Source organism: Narcine bancroftii, chromosome 3, assembly GCF_036971445.1.
Source record: "Narcine bancroftii isolate sNarBan1 chromosome 3, sNarBan1.hap1, whole genome shotgun sequence".
Taxonomy (NCBI): Eukaryota; Metazoa; Chordata; class Chondrichthyes; order Torpediniformes; family Narcinidae; genus Narcine; species Narcine bancroftii.
In genome coordinates this window covers 26,226,131-26,242,369 of record NC_091471.1, presented here as the reverse complement: position 1 = coordinate 26,242,369, position 16,239 = coordinate 26,226,131, and positions in this window count along the sequence as shown.

Genomic DNA, 16,239 nt, shown 5'->3' with positions numbered 1-16,239 from the left:
AGTGTCCTTTCTTCCCTCATCCTGAGCAAGCAGCTTCTCTTGCTGGGCAGCATCGCTGGGGATGCTTCTGCTGGCCCCAGATGTAGTACAATGAGTTTTCGGCTGTGGCGGCAACGGTGGGGTTGAGGCCTCCCTGTACAGAGGTGCTCTGTAACGCCATGTCCCAAAATGGCTGTGCCCATACCCTGCATTTGGAGGACCTGTTGCTGGCAGCAATCGTTACTGTGTGCTGAATCTAAAGTCTTAGTGAGCTGGAGGGCTCTCTGCAATGGCAGCCTGTCTTCCTCTAGCAATCACTGGTGGATGTAATTGGACCTCACACCAGCCACGTAGGCATCTCGGATCAGCTCTTCCACGTACTTGTTCTCCGATACCGGGGCAGGAATAGTGCCCCTGCATTCTTGCCCAAGATTATGCAGGACCCAAAAGAAATTGTCTAGTGTTTCACTGAGTTGCTGTTTTCTCAAGGCCAGAAGGTACCATGTGTAAAGCTTAAAACCTTGTGTTTTTGATTCTAATTAATTTTGTGCCTGTCTCTTTAAGATAACTATTGTTTGTAGTGTTACCATAGTGTCTATAATGTAATATGTTGTAATATCCACCAGGACTAATGACTTGCCTTTCATTCTACAAGATGTGAAAGAAGCATGAGAAAATTTTCTTTGAATTTTTGTATCTCTTTAAGTTTTGTATATCTTTAAGAATGTGTATCTCTTTAAAGTTTTTGTATCTTTATATATGTTTTATATTTCCATATATTTTTATATCATATACAGTAAATACTTTATTATTCATTGTTTTGAAAGTCTTAATGCAAAGCTATGCAAAATGTTTATCTTTTCTATCAACAAATTAAAACTACATGAAGTAACAGCCACAGAGTTTGATATTGAGATTAAAATTTAGGATATCATAGCTCACGCCTTGGAAGATGATACTTTGAAATTAGCATATATTAGAATAAGGACAGTGTCATCTATACCATAAGTAGACTTTGTTTACCTGCGGCCTGTAGAGGTGGAGGAGCTTGGTTATGCGGAGTAAGTCGGGAAGCCCTTGATTGCCAAGTACACACGGCGGCTGACCTTCATTTGCAGTAACTTGAGTTTCTTCTCATCAGAGTCCACGAGGTCCTCAGAAGCTTCCAGGAAGTTGGTGAAGCACTCGATCCACTGCTCGTACAACTCTAGTTGTCAAGGTCTAGTCTGTCGGGTCACAGCAGTTTGTCCATCCCGTGTGGAAAATTTAAAGTATAATAAATTGATCGGCCCTATCAATAACTCCAAATCTGTAGAGTGAGGAACAATAGGCTTTATTATACTTTAGACTTGTAGCTGGCCAAATTCCAAGTGCTCAACTGAGGACAGGGAGAGGGAGGTTGACCTTTATTCCAGGATTACAAGGGGAGGAGTTACCAGGGAGTGAGTCACCAGTGAGGGACGGGCCAGTTATCCATCAGCAGTTACATATTCGTATCACCACACTACTATCACCACCTATAACTCCTTGAGTGCTTCCACCAACGCTGCCTCCGCACCATCCTCAACATTCACTGGAATGACTTCATCACCAACAATGAAATCCTGAAACAGGTGGAGGTTACCAGCATCAAGACCACGCTGATGAAGATGCAGCTAAGCTAGGAAGGGCATGTCTCTTGATTGTGGTAAATGGTGAACTCTCCATTGGCCACCATGACAGATGGGCTCTGAAAAAGAGGTACAAAAGAAATCTGAAGAAATCCTTTGGTGCCTGTCACATTGACCATCATGTGGCCTGATGACACACCATTCACCAGTCTGTCCCCTCCTTCGAGAACACATGCAGGGCTGGCCTTGAGGACAAAAGGAGGCAGAGGAAAAGCTGTGATACAGCAGCACCAAACCCAGAACAGAATCTCCTCTGGAGCCACTGCAGCCGGACATGTCTGTCCCGTCAGCCACCAATGAGCCTGCGGCTGACAAGGACACCCCCATTCCTAAATTTTCATTCACGAAGTCAAGCAGTGAGATTTTTATATATGTATCTTTCTTTGGCTTGGCTTCGCGGACGAAGATTTATGGAGGGGGTAAAAAAGTCCACGTCAGCTGCAGGCTCGTTTGTGGCTGACCAGTCCGATGCGGGACAGGCAGACACGATTGCAGCGGTTGCAAGGGAAAATTGGTTGGTTGGGGTTGGGTGTTGGGTTTTTCCTCCTTTGCCTTTTGTCAGTGAGGTGGGCTCTGCGGTCTTCTTCAAAGGAGGCTGCTGCCCGCCAAACTGTGAGGCGCCAAGATGCACGGTTTGAGGCGTTATCAGCCCACTGGCGGTGGTCAATGTGGCAGGCACCAAGAGATTTCTTTAGGCAGTCCTTGTACCTTTTCTTTGGTGCACCTCTGTCACGGTGGCCAGTGGAGAGCTCGCCATATAATAAGATCTTGGGAAGGCGATGGTCCTCCATTCTGGAGACGTGACCCATCCCGCGCAGCTGGATCTTCAGCAGCGTGGACTCGATGCTGTCGACCTCTGCCATCTCGAGTACCTCGACGTTAGGGGTGTGAGCGCTCCAATGGATGTTGAGGATGGAGCGGAGACAACGCTGGTGGAAGCGTTCTAGGAGCCGTAGGTGGTGCCGGTAGAGGACCCATGATTCGGAGCCGAACAGGAGTGTGGGTATGACAACGGCTCTGTATACGCTTATCTTTGTGAGGTTTTTCAGTTGGTTGTTTTTCCAGACTCTTTTGTGTAGTCTTCCAAAGGCGCTATTTGCCTTGGCGAGTCTGTTGTCTATCTCATTGTCGATCCTTGCATCTGATGAAATGGTGCAGCCGAGATAGGTAAACTGGTTGACCGTTTTGAGTTTTGTGTGCCCGATGGAGATGTGGGGGGGCTGGTAGTCATGGTGGGGAGCTGGCTGATGGAGGACCTCAGTTTTCTTCAGGCTGACTTCCAGGCCAAACATTTTGCGGAAAGAAATATATGTATACACACACACATAAGCACACTCACACATGTATACACATATGTACTATGTATATGTATTGTGTGTGTGTGTGTGTTATGTCTGTACATGTACACTGTTCTGCACCATGGACTGGAGAATGCTGTTTCATCGGGTTATACTGGTACAGTTGGATGACAAATGAACTTGAAGTCCGAGCAGATGATAGCAATCTTGACCTGAGTGATTTTGCCTGAGAACCTCACTCTGATTAATTGCGACATTGCTACATGGTTGTAGTGAGATAAGTAACAATGTGGCCACCCTAAGGCATCTCGGGACATGTCCTTATAGCCTTTATAGATCAGCTGGTGTATATATTTACAGAAATCTTTAATCTCTCAGTACAGCAGATCAAAATCCCTACTTGCTTCAAGAAGGCTGCCATCATATCAGTACCAAAGAAAAGCATAATAACCAGTCTAAATGACTACCAGAGTTAAAGAAGAAAATCTGCAGATGCTGGGTTTGTGCAATAAAGAAAGGTTTTAGAGAACCTCAGCAAATGACTTTGACATCCATCATGAAATCCTTTGAGAAGCTGGTCATGGCTCACATAACTCCAGCCTACCAGCTAACTTTAAGTTATCTACTGGCAAAACAGATCCACAGCACACACCATCACCCTAGCAGTCCACTTGGCCTAGAACACTGGATGCCAAGGACACACATGTGAGACCACTGTTCATAGACTACTGCTCTGCCTTCATACCATAATCTCCACCAAACTCATTTCCAAACTTCAAGATCTAGGTCTCAGTGTCCCCCTCTGCCAATGGATCCTTGATTTCCTGACTAACAGATCTCATTCATTGATGCGGACAACATCTCCTCCATAAACATTGTTGTTCCTTGAGGATGTGCACTCAGTCCCCTATTACTGTACAGCTAAATACCGTTTTATCCTCATCTTCAAATTTCCATGTGCACCATCAAAAGCATACTGACTGGAAGCATCACAGTGAAGTATGGGAGCAGCTCTGCTTAAGATCAGAAGGACGTAGTGAATGCAGCTCAGAGCATAATGAAAAATTTCATTCCCCTCCGTGGACTTCATCTATATCTCCTGCTGCATCAAAAGGCAGCTAACATACTGAAGGACTCTTCACACCCCAGACACTCTTTTTTCACTCCTCCCTGCAGCCAACAGCCTCCTGAATGAACTCAATAACAATGATCTTATGCTGCTCTTCCTTTGTGTTAATTAATCTTCCTTTTCTTTGTAATCCTTGAGTTTGATTATTTTGATGGTACACTGGTGTTAAATACTGAGATGTAAATGAACTACACCATGATGTAGGTTTCCTTGTGGTCCAGGTGAACTGAATCAGAGTGGAGGGCCATCAATTGTTGACTTGTAATAGGATGCAAATTGAAATAGGGCCAGATCCTTCCCAAAACAGAAGTTGATTTGCTCCATAAGTAATCCTCAAAGCTGGTGCACTAATGTCTGTTGTGAAGACCCTCTGCTCAGCAGAGATAGAGTATCTTCAGGTGAAATAGACCCTTCTACTTGCCCAGTGAATTCTTGGCCATGCTGATTGCCACAGTCTACGTTCCACCTTCAGCTGATGAAGGTGAAGCCTTGAAGGAACCTTATGGTGCCATCTGTGAAGCCAAGACTTCCCACCCTGACGATGCCATGATTGTTGCTGGCAACTTCAATCACACCAACCTGAAAACAGTCTTACCATGGTTTCAACAGCATGTAAAATTTACCACCAGAGGAGAAAACACCCTGAATCAATTGTACACCAACATCCCTAGTGCATTCAAGACTGCTCCCCACCCCTAACTTGGTTACTCAGATCACATATCTGTTCTGATAACCCCAGCATACAGACCCCTGGCAAAGTAAACTAGGTCAGTTTGCAGGGAGATCAGGACATGGTTGGTGGGTGGGGTGGGGTGAGGGGCCTTAACAGGGCTGCAAAACTCCTTTGAGACCACAGAATGGAGCTGCTTCTGAGAGGTGGCCCCCTACAATGATCATGTACATGAGGTCAGTGACTGGCTACATCAACAAGTCCATTGAGGATGTCACCAAGATCAATTGCTACACAACCAGGGCTAACCAGAATCAATGGTTGGATGCAGAGGTCTGGGCTCTTCTCAGACCTCATGATGCTGCCTTCAGGACAGGGGATAGGATGGCACTAAGATCAGTGAGGGCAGAACTCTCCCATGCAATCCTGAAGATTCACAGACAACTGTGTGACACTGGCAAAGTGAGGTGCATGCATGAAGGGATAAGATACCAAATTTCCAAATTTACAGATGGAGGTAGAATGGTATTTAGCTGTACAGTCATGGGAGTAGAGTAGGGGACTGAATGCACATCCTCGAGGAGCAACAATGTTGAGTATGTTTGTGGAGAAGATGATGTCATCATCACTAATGAGATCTGTTAGATAGGAAGTCAAGGATTCAGTTTGAGGGGGGGGGGGGTCACAGATCTAGATCTTGAAGTTTTGGAATGAGTTTGTTGTAGACCATGGTATTGAAGTTAGTCAACCTTGTGAATTAAGGACAATGACGTCTCCATTTTGGACAGACAAAACATCTTCTGCATGGTTTGATGAGAAGAACATGATGCCAAAGAAAGCTCTGTATCCCCTGATGAACGGGTCCCCCACATAGATGTGGCTGAGGTGAGGAGAAACCTATCCAAGGTGAACTCACACAAGGCAGTGGTACTGAAGGACTGCACAGATGGAGTTATTCATGGACATCTTGAACACCTCACTTCAGCAGTCAATCATTCCTGCAGGGATCAAGATAGTCACCATCATCCCAGCACCCAAGAGTGTGACAATAATAGGCCTCAATAACTACCACTCTGTGACACTGACCTCCACCATTATTTTAGCATCTGATGATGGAACGTATCAAAACACATCTCCCAGAGACACTGGATCCATTTCAATTTACTGATAGAAGAAACCGTTCCACAGTCAATGCAATATTCTTGTCGCTTTACTCTGTCCTGGCCCACCTGCGGAGCGACGTCACACATGCCAGGCTGCTGTTCATTGATTTTAGCTCATCTGAATGACTAAAGAAACCACTTGCACTAAACATCAGAGACTCTCATTTGTTCAAAACAATATTTATTTATTTTTATAGATATAATACTTGTCCTGCATTTGTATGTTATGTCCAGTTTAGTATCTGTATGTTTTTGGACCGAGAACTGGAGAATGCTGTTTAGTCAGGTTGTATTTGTGCAATCAGATGATCATAAACTTTTTTTGAATATTTTATTTTAAATTTTTCCCTATATGTAGTAAAAGAATTAATATAATAATACATGATCCAAAAAGAAAACAAATTAAATACATGGTATTTACCCTCCCCCCACAACCCTACCTCCCCTCCACAAACCTCCCTCCCTCAAAATAACCAACATATAAAAAAGTACAATATAGTTATATAAAATAGAAGAAGAAAAACAAAGTTTCATGATTGCACATAGGGACATCGCCTAACATATGTTTTTAAAAAATCATTAACATAATTCAGAGGAGATTCTTGCAGGTCCAGAGCCATAGGAAGGACAATTTTACAAATTTAATCCTAATGTTTGGGTATACAGGTACCAAATTTGCAAAAACAGGGTATTTATTTCTCAAATTATATGTAATTTTTTTCCAAAGCAATAAAAATTTGAATTTCTGTGTTCCATCTTGCCATACCCAGACATATATCTAATTTCCAAGTAACTGCAATACATTTCCTTGCCACCGCTAATGCAACTTTAACAAATTCCAATCGATATAGTGATCATTTTAATTTAGGCCTTGTTCCTTCAATATTTCCCAATATAAATAAATCTGAATTTAGCAGCAATATGATGCCTGTAACTTGTTCCAAAAAATTCCCTAAATCCACCCAAAAAGGTCTTATCATAGGACAAGACTAAGTTGAACGCAAAGAAGTTCCTATATCTTTTTAAAAAACATTTTATTTATTGGAAAACAAAGTAATAATCACAATTACATGATTAAAATATTATCAAAAACCTTCAGTGGGGTTACATAGAAAAAACCTAAAAAAGACCCTAATCACCCCACCCCCCAAACTCTAGCCCTCCCTTTAACCAAATTTTAATCCACCTTCCCCCAAGGAGAAAAAGAAACTGAGAAAGAAATAGATAAGGAAAATAACTCAAATCATACAATCACTATAAGATAAGGAGTTCCAGCTGCACCCACAACCAGTCTCAAATTTTCAAATTCAAATAATTCAAATATGGACTCCAAATCTTTTAAAATATTTAATATTGATCCCTTAAATTATGTTATCTTCTCCATTGGTATACAAGACCTCATTTCTGAATGCAATCTTTGTAAATTAAGTTCCATTTGATCTTTCCAAGAAACAGCTATACATTTCCCTGCTACAGCTAAAGCTAATCACAAGAACGCTATTTGAAATTTATCTAATTTATTAAGCATAGCCATTTCACTAACTTCCCCAATTAAAAAGATCTTTGGGTCTAGAGAAAATGTTATTTTCAGGATTTATTGCAAACAAACTCTTAATCTAGCCCAAAAACCCTCAACTTTCTCACAAGACCAAATTGAATGCAAAAATGTACCTTTTTGCTCATTACATCGAAAACACAAAGCACTCAGTTTATATTTTTTCAGACGCTCTGGAGTTAAATAGAATTTGTATATAAAATTATAAGTAAACAATCTTTCCCTAACATTGACTAACTTTGTCATAGTATTTCTATTAATCTTCCTCCAACAATCCATTTCAAATTGAAATCCCAAATTCTTCTCCCATTTCAGTCTCGATTTATGCAAATCAATCTTAGGCATTTTTTTGTTGTAGTAATATATATATTTCCAAAATAAACCCTTTCTTTCCTCTATCTCGGATCAATACTTCAAATATTGATTCTTTAGGTAAATCCAAATGTCTCCCTAAACAATCATACAACATTGATTTAAGTTGATAATAACAAAAAAGAGTATTAAGGAAATGATATTTTTCCTTCAACCTTTCAAATGTTAAAAAATGACTCACCTTAAAACAGTCATTTATCATTCTAATTCCATTCTGGTTCCAAATTTTAAGGAGGTTATTATCAATCATAAAAGGTAAACATTTATTCTGAAGCAAAGGAGTAAGTCTAGATAATCCACCTGAAATTCCTATAATTTTACTAACCTTCTCCCACATGCAGTAATTCTGTAGAGAGTTTGCTTTGAGAAGTTCCTAATCTTCATCAAACCTAAAACATTGATAAATCTGATTTCAATCTATTCAATTTCTACGGTGTAAGTAAGATGTAACTGATGTAAAAAAAATACTGAATTAATCTAAACCTTACATTAATAGTATTGGTCATACAATCCCTGCATAGATCTCCCCATCTTTGCTCATCATTTACAATGTTCAAATCCAATTCCCACTTCTGTCTGGTTTTATGAACTCCACACTTCGGAACTCCTACTTGTAATAAAGAGTATATAATTGAAGTAATCTTTTAAACAATTTCTCTCCTAAAAAGAAGTTCTACTTCAGTATAACAACATCCTAACTTATCCCTCAAATATGCTCTTAATTGAAAAAAAAAGTGTTTTGAGTTATTCCATTTTTATTTCTCAATTGCTCCAATGATATTAATAGGCCCCTTTCATAATAATCTTCAACATTTATAATCCCTACAAGACGAAATATCCAAAAATTGATTATCTTTGGAAAAATAAATGAGAATTTTGATTCAAAGGCATTTTGAATGATATATGTCCTCTTGCACCAATTTCATCATTTATTTTATTCCAAATATTAATCAAATGCTTCAACATTGGCATTTCTTTATTACCATATAAATAAATTCAACTGCCTTTCTCTCACCTATTTTATACAGTTCCATTTAAACCCTCGCCAGCTTTTCTTCTCTTTCAAAAAAAGAAGTAAGAAATTTCATTTGTGCCATTCTATGATAATTTTTGTAATTAAGAAGCTGTAGGCCTCCCAATCATTATTTCCATGTTAACTTCTCTATAGAAACTCTTGACATTTTACCTTTCCTGAGGAATTTCCTTACATATTTATTCAATTTTTGAAAAAAGATTTTGAGGTATTAAAATAGGTAATGTTTGAAAAATATTTTGTAAACTTGGGAATATATTAATCTTAATACAATTAACTTTTCCCACTAAGATTTTTGGTAAATTGATGCATTTTAAAAAATCCTCCTCAATTTTTAAAAAATAATGGTAAATAATTCAATTTATATAAATTTTTCTAATTGTTATCTATGTGAATGCTTAAATATTTAATATTCTATTTTGGGCATTTAAACAGGGTATCTCTTTGACATTGGGTATAATAATCTTCCATTAATGATATAATGTCAACTTTTATTGCAATTTATTATATAACCTGAAACTGTTCCTATTTCAGGCTCAGTCAAACACATTAAAACACCATCTGCGAATAAACTAATTTTATAGTCTTCTTGATCTACCCTAAATCTCTTAATTTCCAGATTGCTCTGAATTACCTCAGCAAGTGGTTCTATAGCTAAAATAAACAAAGGTGGAGATAAAGGATATCCTTATCTACTTGACCTCACCAACTGAAATGGTACAGATATTTCCCCATTAGTCAATACATTTAGGATTATTATACAATGCCCTAATCCAATTTACAAAATCAATCCAAATCCAAATTTTTAGAGTACCTTAAACAAAAAAAACCCACTCCAGTCTATCAAACACTTTTCTGCATCCAGAGCCATTGCAACACTCAATTCTCTTTTTTGTGCTAAATAAATTATACTAAGTAATCTAGCTACATTTTCAAATGACTGTCTCTTTTTTATAAAACCTGTCTGATTCATATTTATTAATATAGGCAACAATTTATTCATTCTATTTCCCAAGATTTTTGCAACAATTTTATAATCCACATTTAATAATGAAATAGGTCAATAAGATGAAGGCTTTAAAGGATCTCTATTGTTTTTAGGAATCACTGTAATTATTACCATTGAAAATGATTCTGGGAGAGTATAGCTTTCTGAAGCTTGATCTAATACTATCATAAAAATAAGAATTAATAAATCTTTAAATTCTTTATTAAATTCAGCTGTAAATCCATCCTCTCCTGGAGACATATTACTTTGTAATAAGCTCATAACTTCCCTTACCTCTGCCTGAATAAAAGGAGCTTTCAGTTCAGTTCGCTCTTCCAAACTTAATCTAGGCAAAATTATCTGTGATAAGTGCCTATCTATTTTATTTTCATCTTTTAAAGATTCAGAGCTATATAATTTTGAATAAAAATTCTTAAATGATTAATTTATCTTGAGGCTTATAAGTAACAACATTAGTATCCTTTTTAATTGCATTAATTTTTTTTGAGACCTGTTCTGCTTTTAATTGCCAGGCAAGTACTTTATGTGATCTTTCACCTAATTCATAATATCTTTGTTTTGTTCTTATAGACTTTCTCTGTTCTGTAAGTTTCTATTGTGTTATATTGCCTACACTTATCTTCAAAACCCTGTTTTTTAAGGTCCTTTTTCAAAACTGTTATTTCTCTTCCTAATTACTCTATTTCTCTCATATACTCCTTTTTAACTTTAGAAATAAAACATAATTTGACTTCTTAAATACGCTTTCAAAACATCCCATATAATAAACTTGTCATTTACTGAGTTCAAATTTGTATCACAAAATATATGAATTTGCATTCTAACAAACTCACAAAAATCTTTTCTTTTCAATAATAAGGAATTCAATCTCCATCTATAAATTGTTTTCTCCTTATCAGGCATTTCCATCGTTATTAATAAAGGTGAATGATCTGACAGAATCCTCGCTTTATAATCGGCTTCAAGAATCCTAGGTTGCATAAAATCAATTCTAGAATAAGAATCATACCTACTCAAATGAAAAGAATAATCTTTCTCTCTTGGATTAATCCAACTCCATGCATCTATTAAATTCAAATCTCTCATTAAAACCAATGTAGCTTTTTCTGCTCATTTTTGTACTCGTTGCTACTTGAGTAGATCTATCTATCTAGCAATGGATCTAAACAAAAATTGAAATCCCCTCCTATTAACATATTTTCATGTGCCTCTGCCAAATTAAGAAATATTTCCTGAATAAATTTCTCATCATCAATATTTGGAGCATACAAATTTTAAAAAGTCCACAATTCTGAGTATATTTGACCATGTATCATTACATATGTCCCTGATGGGTTTGTACAACATTTTGAATTTTAATTGGAAGATTCTTTTTTTATCAAAATTGCCTTAGAATTAAACGAGGAAGACACTACATATCCTTTTTAAATTTCAAGTGTTCTTTTTCAGTCAAATGCGTTTCTTGAAGAAAAACTACAACTGCCATTTTCTTAATGTATGTTAACACTCTCTTCCTTTTTACCTCTGTTTACCCATTCACATTAAAATTTACAAACTTCATTGCCTTACTCATCTTGCTAAAGTATAATGAATTCCTTGTAACAGTGTATATCTCTCGTGGTGAACCGGTCCTGCTTGTATCGCCTCACTGGTGGGGCAGCTGTGGGAAGATGGTGGTCAGGGGATCTCAGTGCCTCGTGGCTTAGGCCAAAGCATGCACCTTGAGCGAATGTGATGACATCACTGCCAGCACAGGGCGGACCTCACACTGCCCTTAAAGAGTGCTTCCGAAGTTTGAATAAGCCAGTTCAACTGAAATCCCTTAGCATCCTGTGGTGTGTTTCAGAGTTAGTAGCTGCTGCTATATTGGTGACCCCAGTGAGTCCAGATGGTTTTCTGGCCTCCCAACATGTATTCAGCAGCAGCCAATGTGGTCGCGTTGAGACTCCACCCCCCCCCCCCCCCCTTCTGGATACATCACCCACACACTTGGTTTGGGCAGGCAGAGGTGCAGTTTCACCTCAGACACATCACCTCAGACACCACGATGTTTTACCACGTCGTGAGCGCACTAGATCAAGAAACTGTAGCCAGGGTGGATGACCTGACTGACGGGAGGAAGGTAAATACCTCACCCTCGGTCGCAGCTGGCAAACCTCCTGGGGATAAAGCTTCACCATACTACTGCGTACCATCCCCAGGCCAACAGTCTCGTAGAGCACTTCCACCAGTACCTCGTCACCTCTCATAGCATACCTCACTGGCCTCAACTGGATGGACAAATTGCCCTGGGTCCTGCTCAGCATCAGAATGGCCCCAAAAGAAGACCTACAGGTATCATCCGCAGAGCTGGTCTATGGCACACCGTTGTCGCTACCCAGGGAGTTCTTCAGCCCAAGCACTGGTTCTGCGACCAAGAATCGGACCCTACTGGCAGACATGCAGGACAAGCTCGCCTCACTCACGCCCTACCACCGACCCACCACGGCAGCTGCCCGTCTTGCACCCCCATGGAGCTGGTCAAGACAGACTTCATTTTCATCCGGCGAGGCCCACAACCCACACCCCTTCAGCGCCCCTACAAAGTCCTGAAACGCTCAGGCAAAGCATTCACTTTGAACATTGGGGCAGGGAAGAGATACTCATGGTTGATAGACTCAAGGTGGCACGCTTGGACTTCAGCCAACCAGTACTGACGGCCCAGGCTAAACAACAGGGTTGACCGCCCAAGTGGCGAGACCCATAAGCCGGTTCTGGGGAGGGGGTTGTGTGGCAGCACACATCTCTTGTGGTGAACCAGACCCGCTTGGATCGCCGCACTGGCAGGGCAGCCATGGGAAGATGGCGCTATCACGGGACCTCAGTGCCTCATGGTGAAGACCAAAGTGCGCGCCTCGGGCGAAGATGATGATGACACTGCAAGCGCAGGGGCGGGGCTCACGTTGCCCTTAAAGTGCACGCGTGAAGTTCGAATAAATCAGTTCAACTGAAACCCCTTAGCATCCTGTGGAGTGTTTCAGAGTTTGTAGCTGCCACTACACCCATCCCTTCCATTACCTCCCCCCAGCAAGTCTCCCCCATTTCCATTGTTTAATATCCTATGTGAGATGACAATAAACTTGATTTGACTTGAAGGTCTGACGCCTTGCAAGGATTTACCCTCTTGAATTATGTACTTTTGTTGGCTTCAGAGACAGATATCACATGGTCATCAGCCTCTGCAGGGATTCTCATAGGCATCGTTGAGTTCTCCTGAAAGTGAGCTTCAAAGGTGTTCAGCTCTTCAGGAAAGAGATAAACACAGAGGCAGACACACACATATTAACGCGTACGGATTCACACAGATAAACAGAGAGGCATGATGAACTCTCTCTCTCTCTCCTTCTCTCTCTCTCTCTCTCTCTCTCTCTCTTTCTCTCTCTCACACACACACACAGAGGCAGACAGGTAGACACAGACAGACAGACATATTAACGCGCACGGATTCACACAGATAAACAGAGAGGCATGATGAACTCTCTCTCTCTCTCACACACACACACACACACACAGACACACAGGCAGACACACACATATTAACGTGTACGGATTCACACATAAACAGAGGCATGATGAACTCTCACACACACACACAGACAGACATACATATATTAATGCGGGGGGCGTGGCAAGATGGCGTAGGGAACAGACGTGCCTTCCAGACCTCTCCTGACTCTGATTTATTGTTTTGTCTTTAAGTGCCCGTTAAAGTTCTTTTAAAAGTTTATAAATAATAAGAGGTGTTGGATTAGTGTCTAATGGTTTATATGCAAAAAAAGAGGTAAAAGAAAACATCAACAGACTGTTAAAAAACTACATTTTCCAAAATTGTCTGAGCCTACTTGTTTACAAGAAGCCAGGACTCAGCGTAGAATGGATCCAGAGGAGGACGTGCAGAGTTCGGCATTGAAGCTCTGTTTTAAGCCGGTGAGGCTCTTTGAAGGTCGCATTCAACAGCTTTTGGACCAAGGAGCTGGCTGGGTGCCAGTATTTCACACAACGGCCACTGTGAGTGCTGTTACTCAGTCTTTGATAGTTGAATCAGCTGGGGCACCACCAGCTGGAGAGTTAAAGAGCTGTCATTCCACTGCTACAGTGGTGGCGCTGCAAAATGCATCTTCAATTACAACGGTTTTTCCAGACATCGATTCAGTGAAGATGATTAAAGAGATTTGGCTTAAAGATAACTCTGATCTTCAGTCTCCTGGCATTGCTGGGGGGGACTTTGAGAGGGACTTTTATACGAAGTCAAACTGCTAGAAAAGATACTAAATTAAGGGAAGGGACAGAAGATCCTGTGGTCTCTAAGGAACAGCAAGACCCCATTATGCCTGAATCTACTTCTGTTGAAATGTCTGTTAAGGATCTTGAAGATAAGATGTATTCTGTACTGAGTCACTTAGCTAATTTTGTGAACCTGTTTATTTCCAAGATTAATGCGATGGCGGAAGTCATTAATGGAGCTTTTAAGCTTGAAACCATTGAAAGATTTGAAATGTGTGATCAATGTTTAGTTGATGCACAGGATCAACTGCAAGATGAAAATAGAATAATTGAAACATTGCAGATCCAAAATAAAAATTAAGCAAAAAAGGTTGATTATTTGGAGAATCAATCTAGATGGAACAACGTGAAAATTGTTGGTTTGCCAGAAGGCATAGAAGGACCAGATCCAAGAAAAATTTTTACTGAATGGATTCCACGACTGTTAGGACAGGATAAATTCCCTGAAGGGTTAATACTGGAACGTGCTTATAGAGTTTTAAGAAGAAAATCTTTTTCAGGACAGAATCCAAGATCTGTTTTGATCCGTTGTTTAAACTATTGTGACAGAGAGACAATTTTACGTACGGTTACTAGAAATGCCCAGCAAAATAGATCTCCCTTGATGGTTCAGAATAATCCTGTTTTCTTCTATCAAGATTTGAGTCAAGAAATTATGTTTCAACGAGGCGAATTTAATTCTGTGAAAGAACGGTTGTGGAAAAAAAGACATAAGGCAACATTCAGGTATTCTGCGGTACTGAAGATTTTTTAGGATGGAAATTAACCAAAGTTCTTTGACAATCCTAAAGAGGTTATGGACTTTGCTCAGTCTCTACCAATCATGCAGTTTCAGGAACGATGTAGTCCTTCAAGGTCTCCAAAGAGAGTAGAGATGTAAGGTGGGATCCAGATTTTTGAAAGAAATGGAAGCAATGGTGACCGAAGTGGTAACGTTGATTAAAAAAATAAATCTTTTATCTTTTTTTTGAGAAGAGTTTAAATAGTTTAAATAATGATGATAGTTTAATGAAATTGGAGTTGGGAGAGGGAACTGGGTGGGCACTAGTTTCCAGAAGTCATCAGCTACCTGTGAGTTATCTCACACCCAATATTTTGGGGGAGTTACCGCTTTGGGTGGTTTAAACAGGAGGAGGTAGTTGTGACCTCCGACCTGTTTTTTTTTCTTTTTAATTTTTGGGCTGAAGGTTTTTTTTTAATTATTTTTTAAAATAAATAATTTTTTTAACTCTTTTTGTTTTATGATTGTAATTGAGAGGGAATTAGGAGGTTTTTTTCTCTCCTTTTTTTCTCTTTTTTGGGGCGGTGGTTTTTCTCTTTTTTCTTTCTTTTTTAAGAGGATGATGTCACAGAAGATAATAAGTCAAAAATTGAGGATGTTGAATTAGATGAAGAGGAAGATGAGGGGAAAGGTGATAAGAAGAAAAAGAAGAAAATTAAGTACAAATACATTGAGGGAGAAGAGTTTAATAAAATTAAGTTAATTTCGATAGAGAATTTTGAAGATGTTAGAAATGAAGAATATGGAGAATTTTATAAGAGTTTGAACTTTTATTTTCTTTTCTTTTATATAAGGGGAGGGGAAGGGAATAAAAAGTTTATGATTGTTTTTTTAAGGGATGTTTTTGTTCTCTCGATGAATTATTAAGGAAACTTGGTATTAATGGAAATTCTGTATTTATGTATTATTAATTATGATTTTTTGTATAACAGATATGTGTTATACAATGATTTTAATATTTGAACTTAGTTTTAAAGTGGATTTCATTTGTTAAATACATGTATTATGTTTGAGTTAAATATATGTTTAAGGGTATTATTTTAGTATTGATATTTTTTTGTTGTTAGTAATTTTTTTTGTTAAGTTTTATCCTTTTTTTTGTAAGTGGGGTTTTTTCTATTTTATTTACAACATTGTTAATTAATTCTTCACTTTATTTTGGGGGGAGGGTTGGACTAATTTTAAATTAGATGATTAATGTTGTGTTATAATTATTGGGGGGGGGTTAATTTGCGTAGTTTAATGATGTAGTATTCT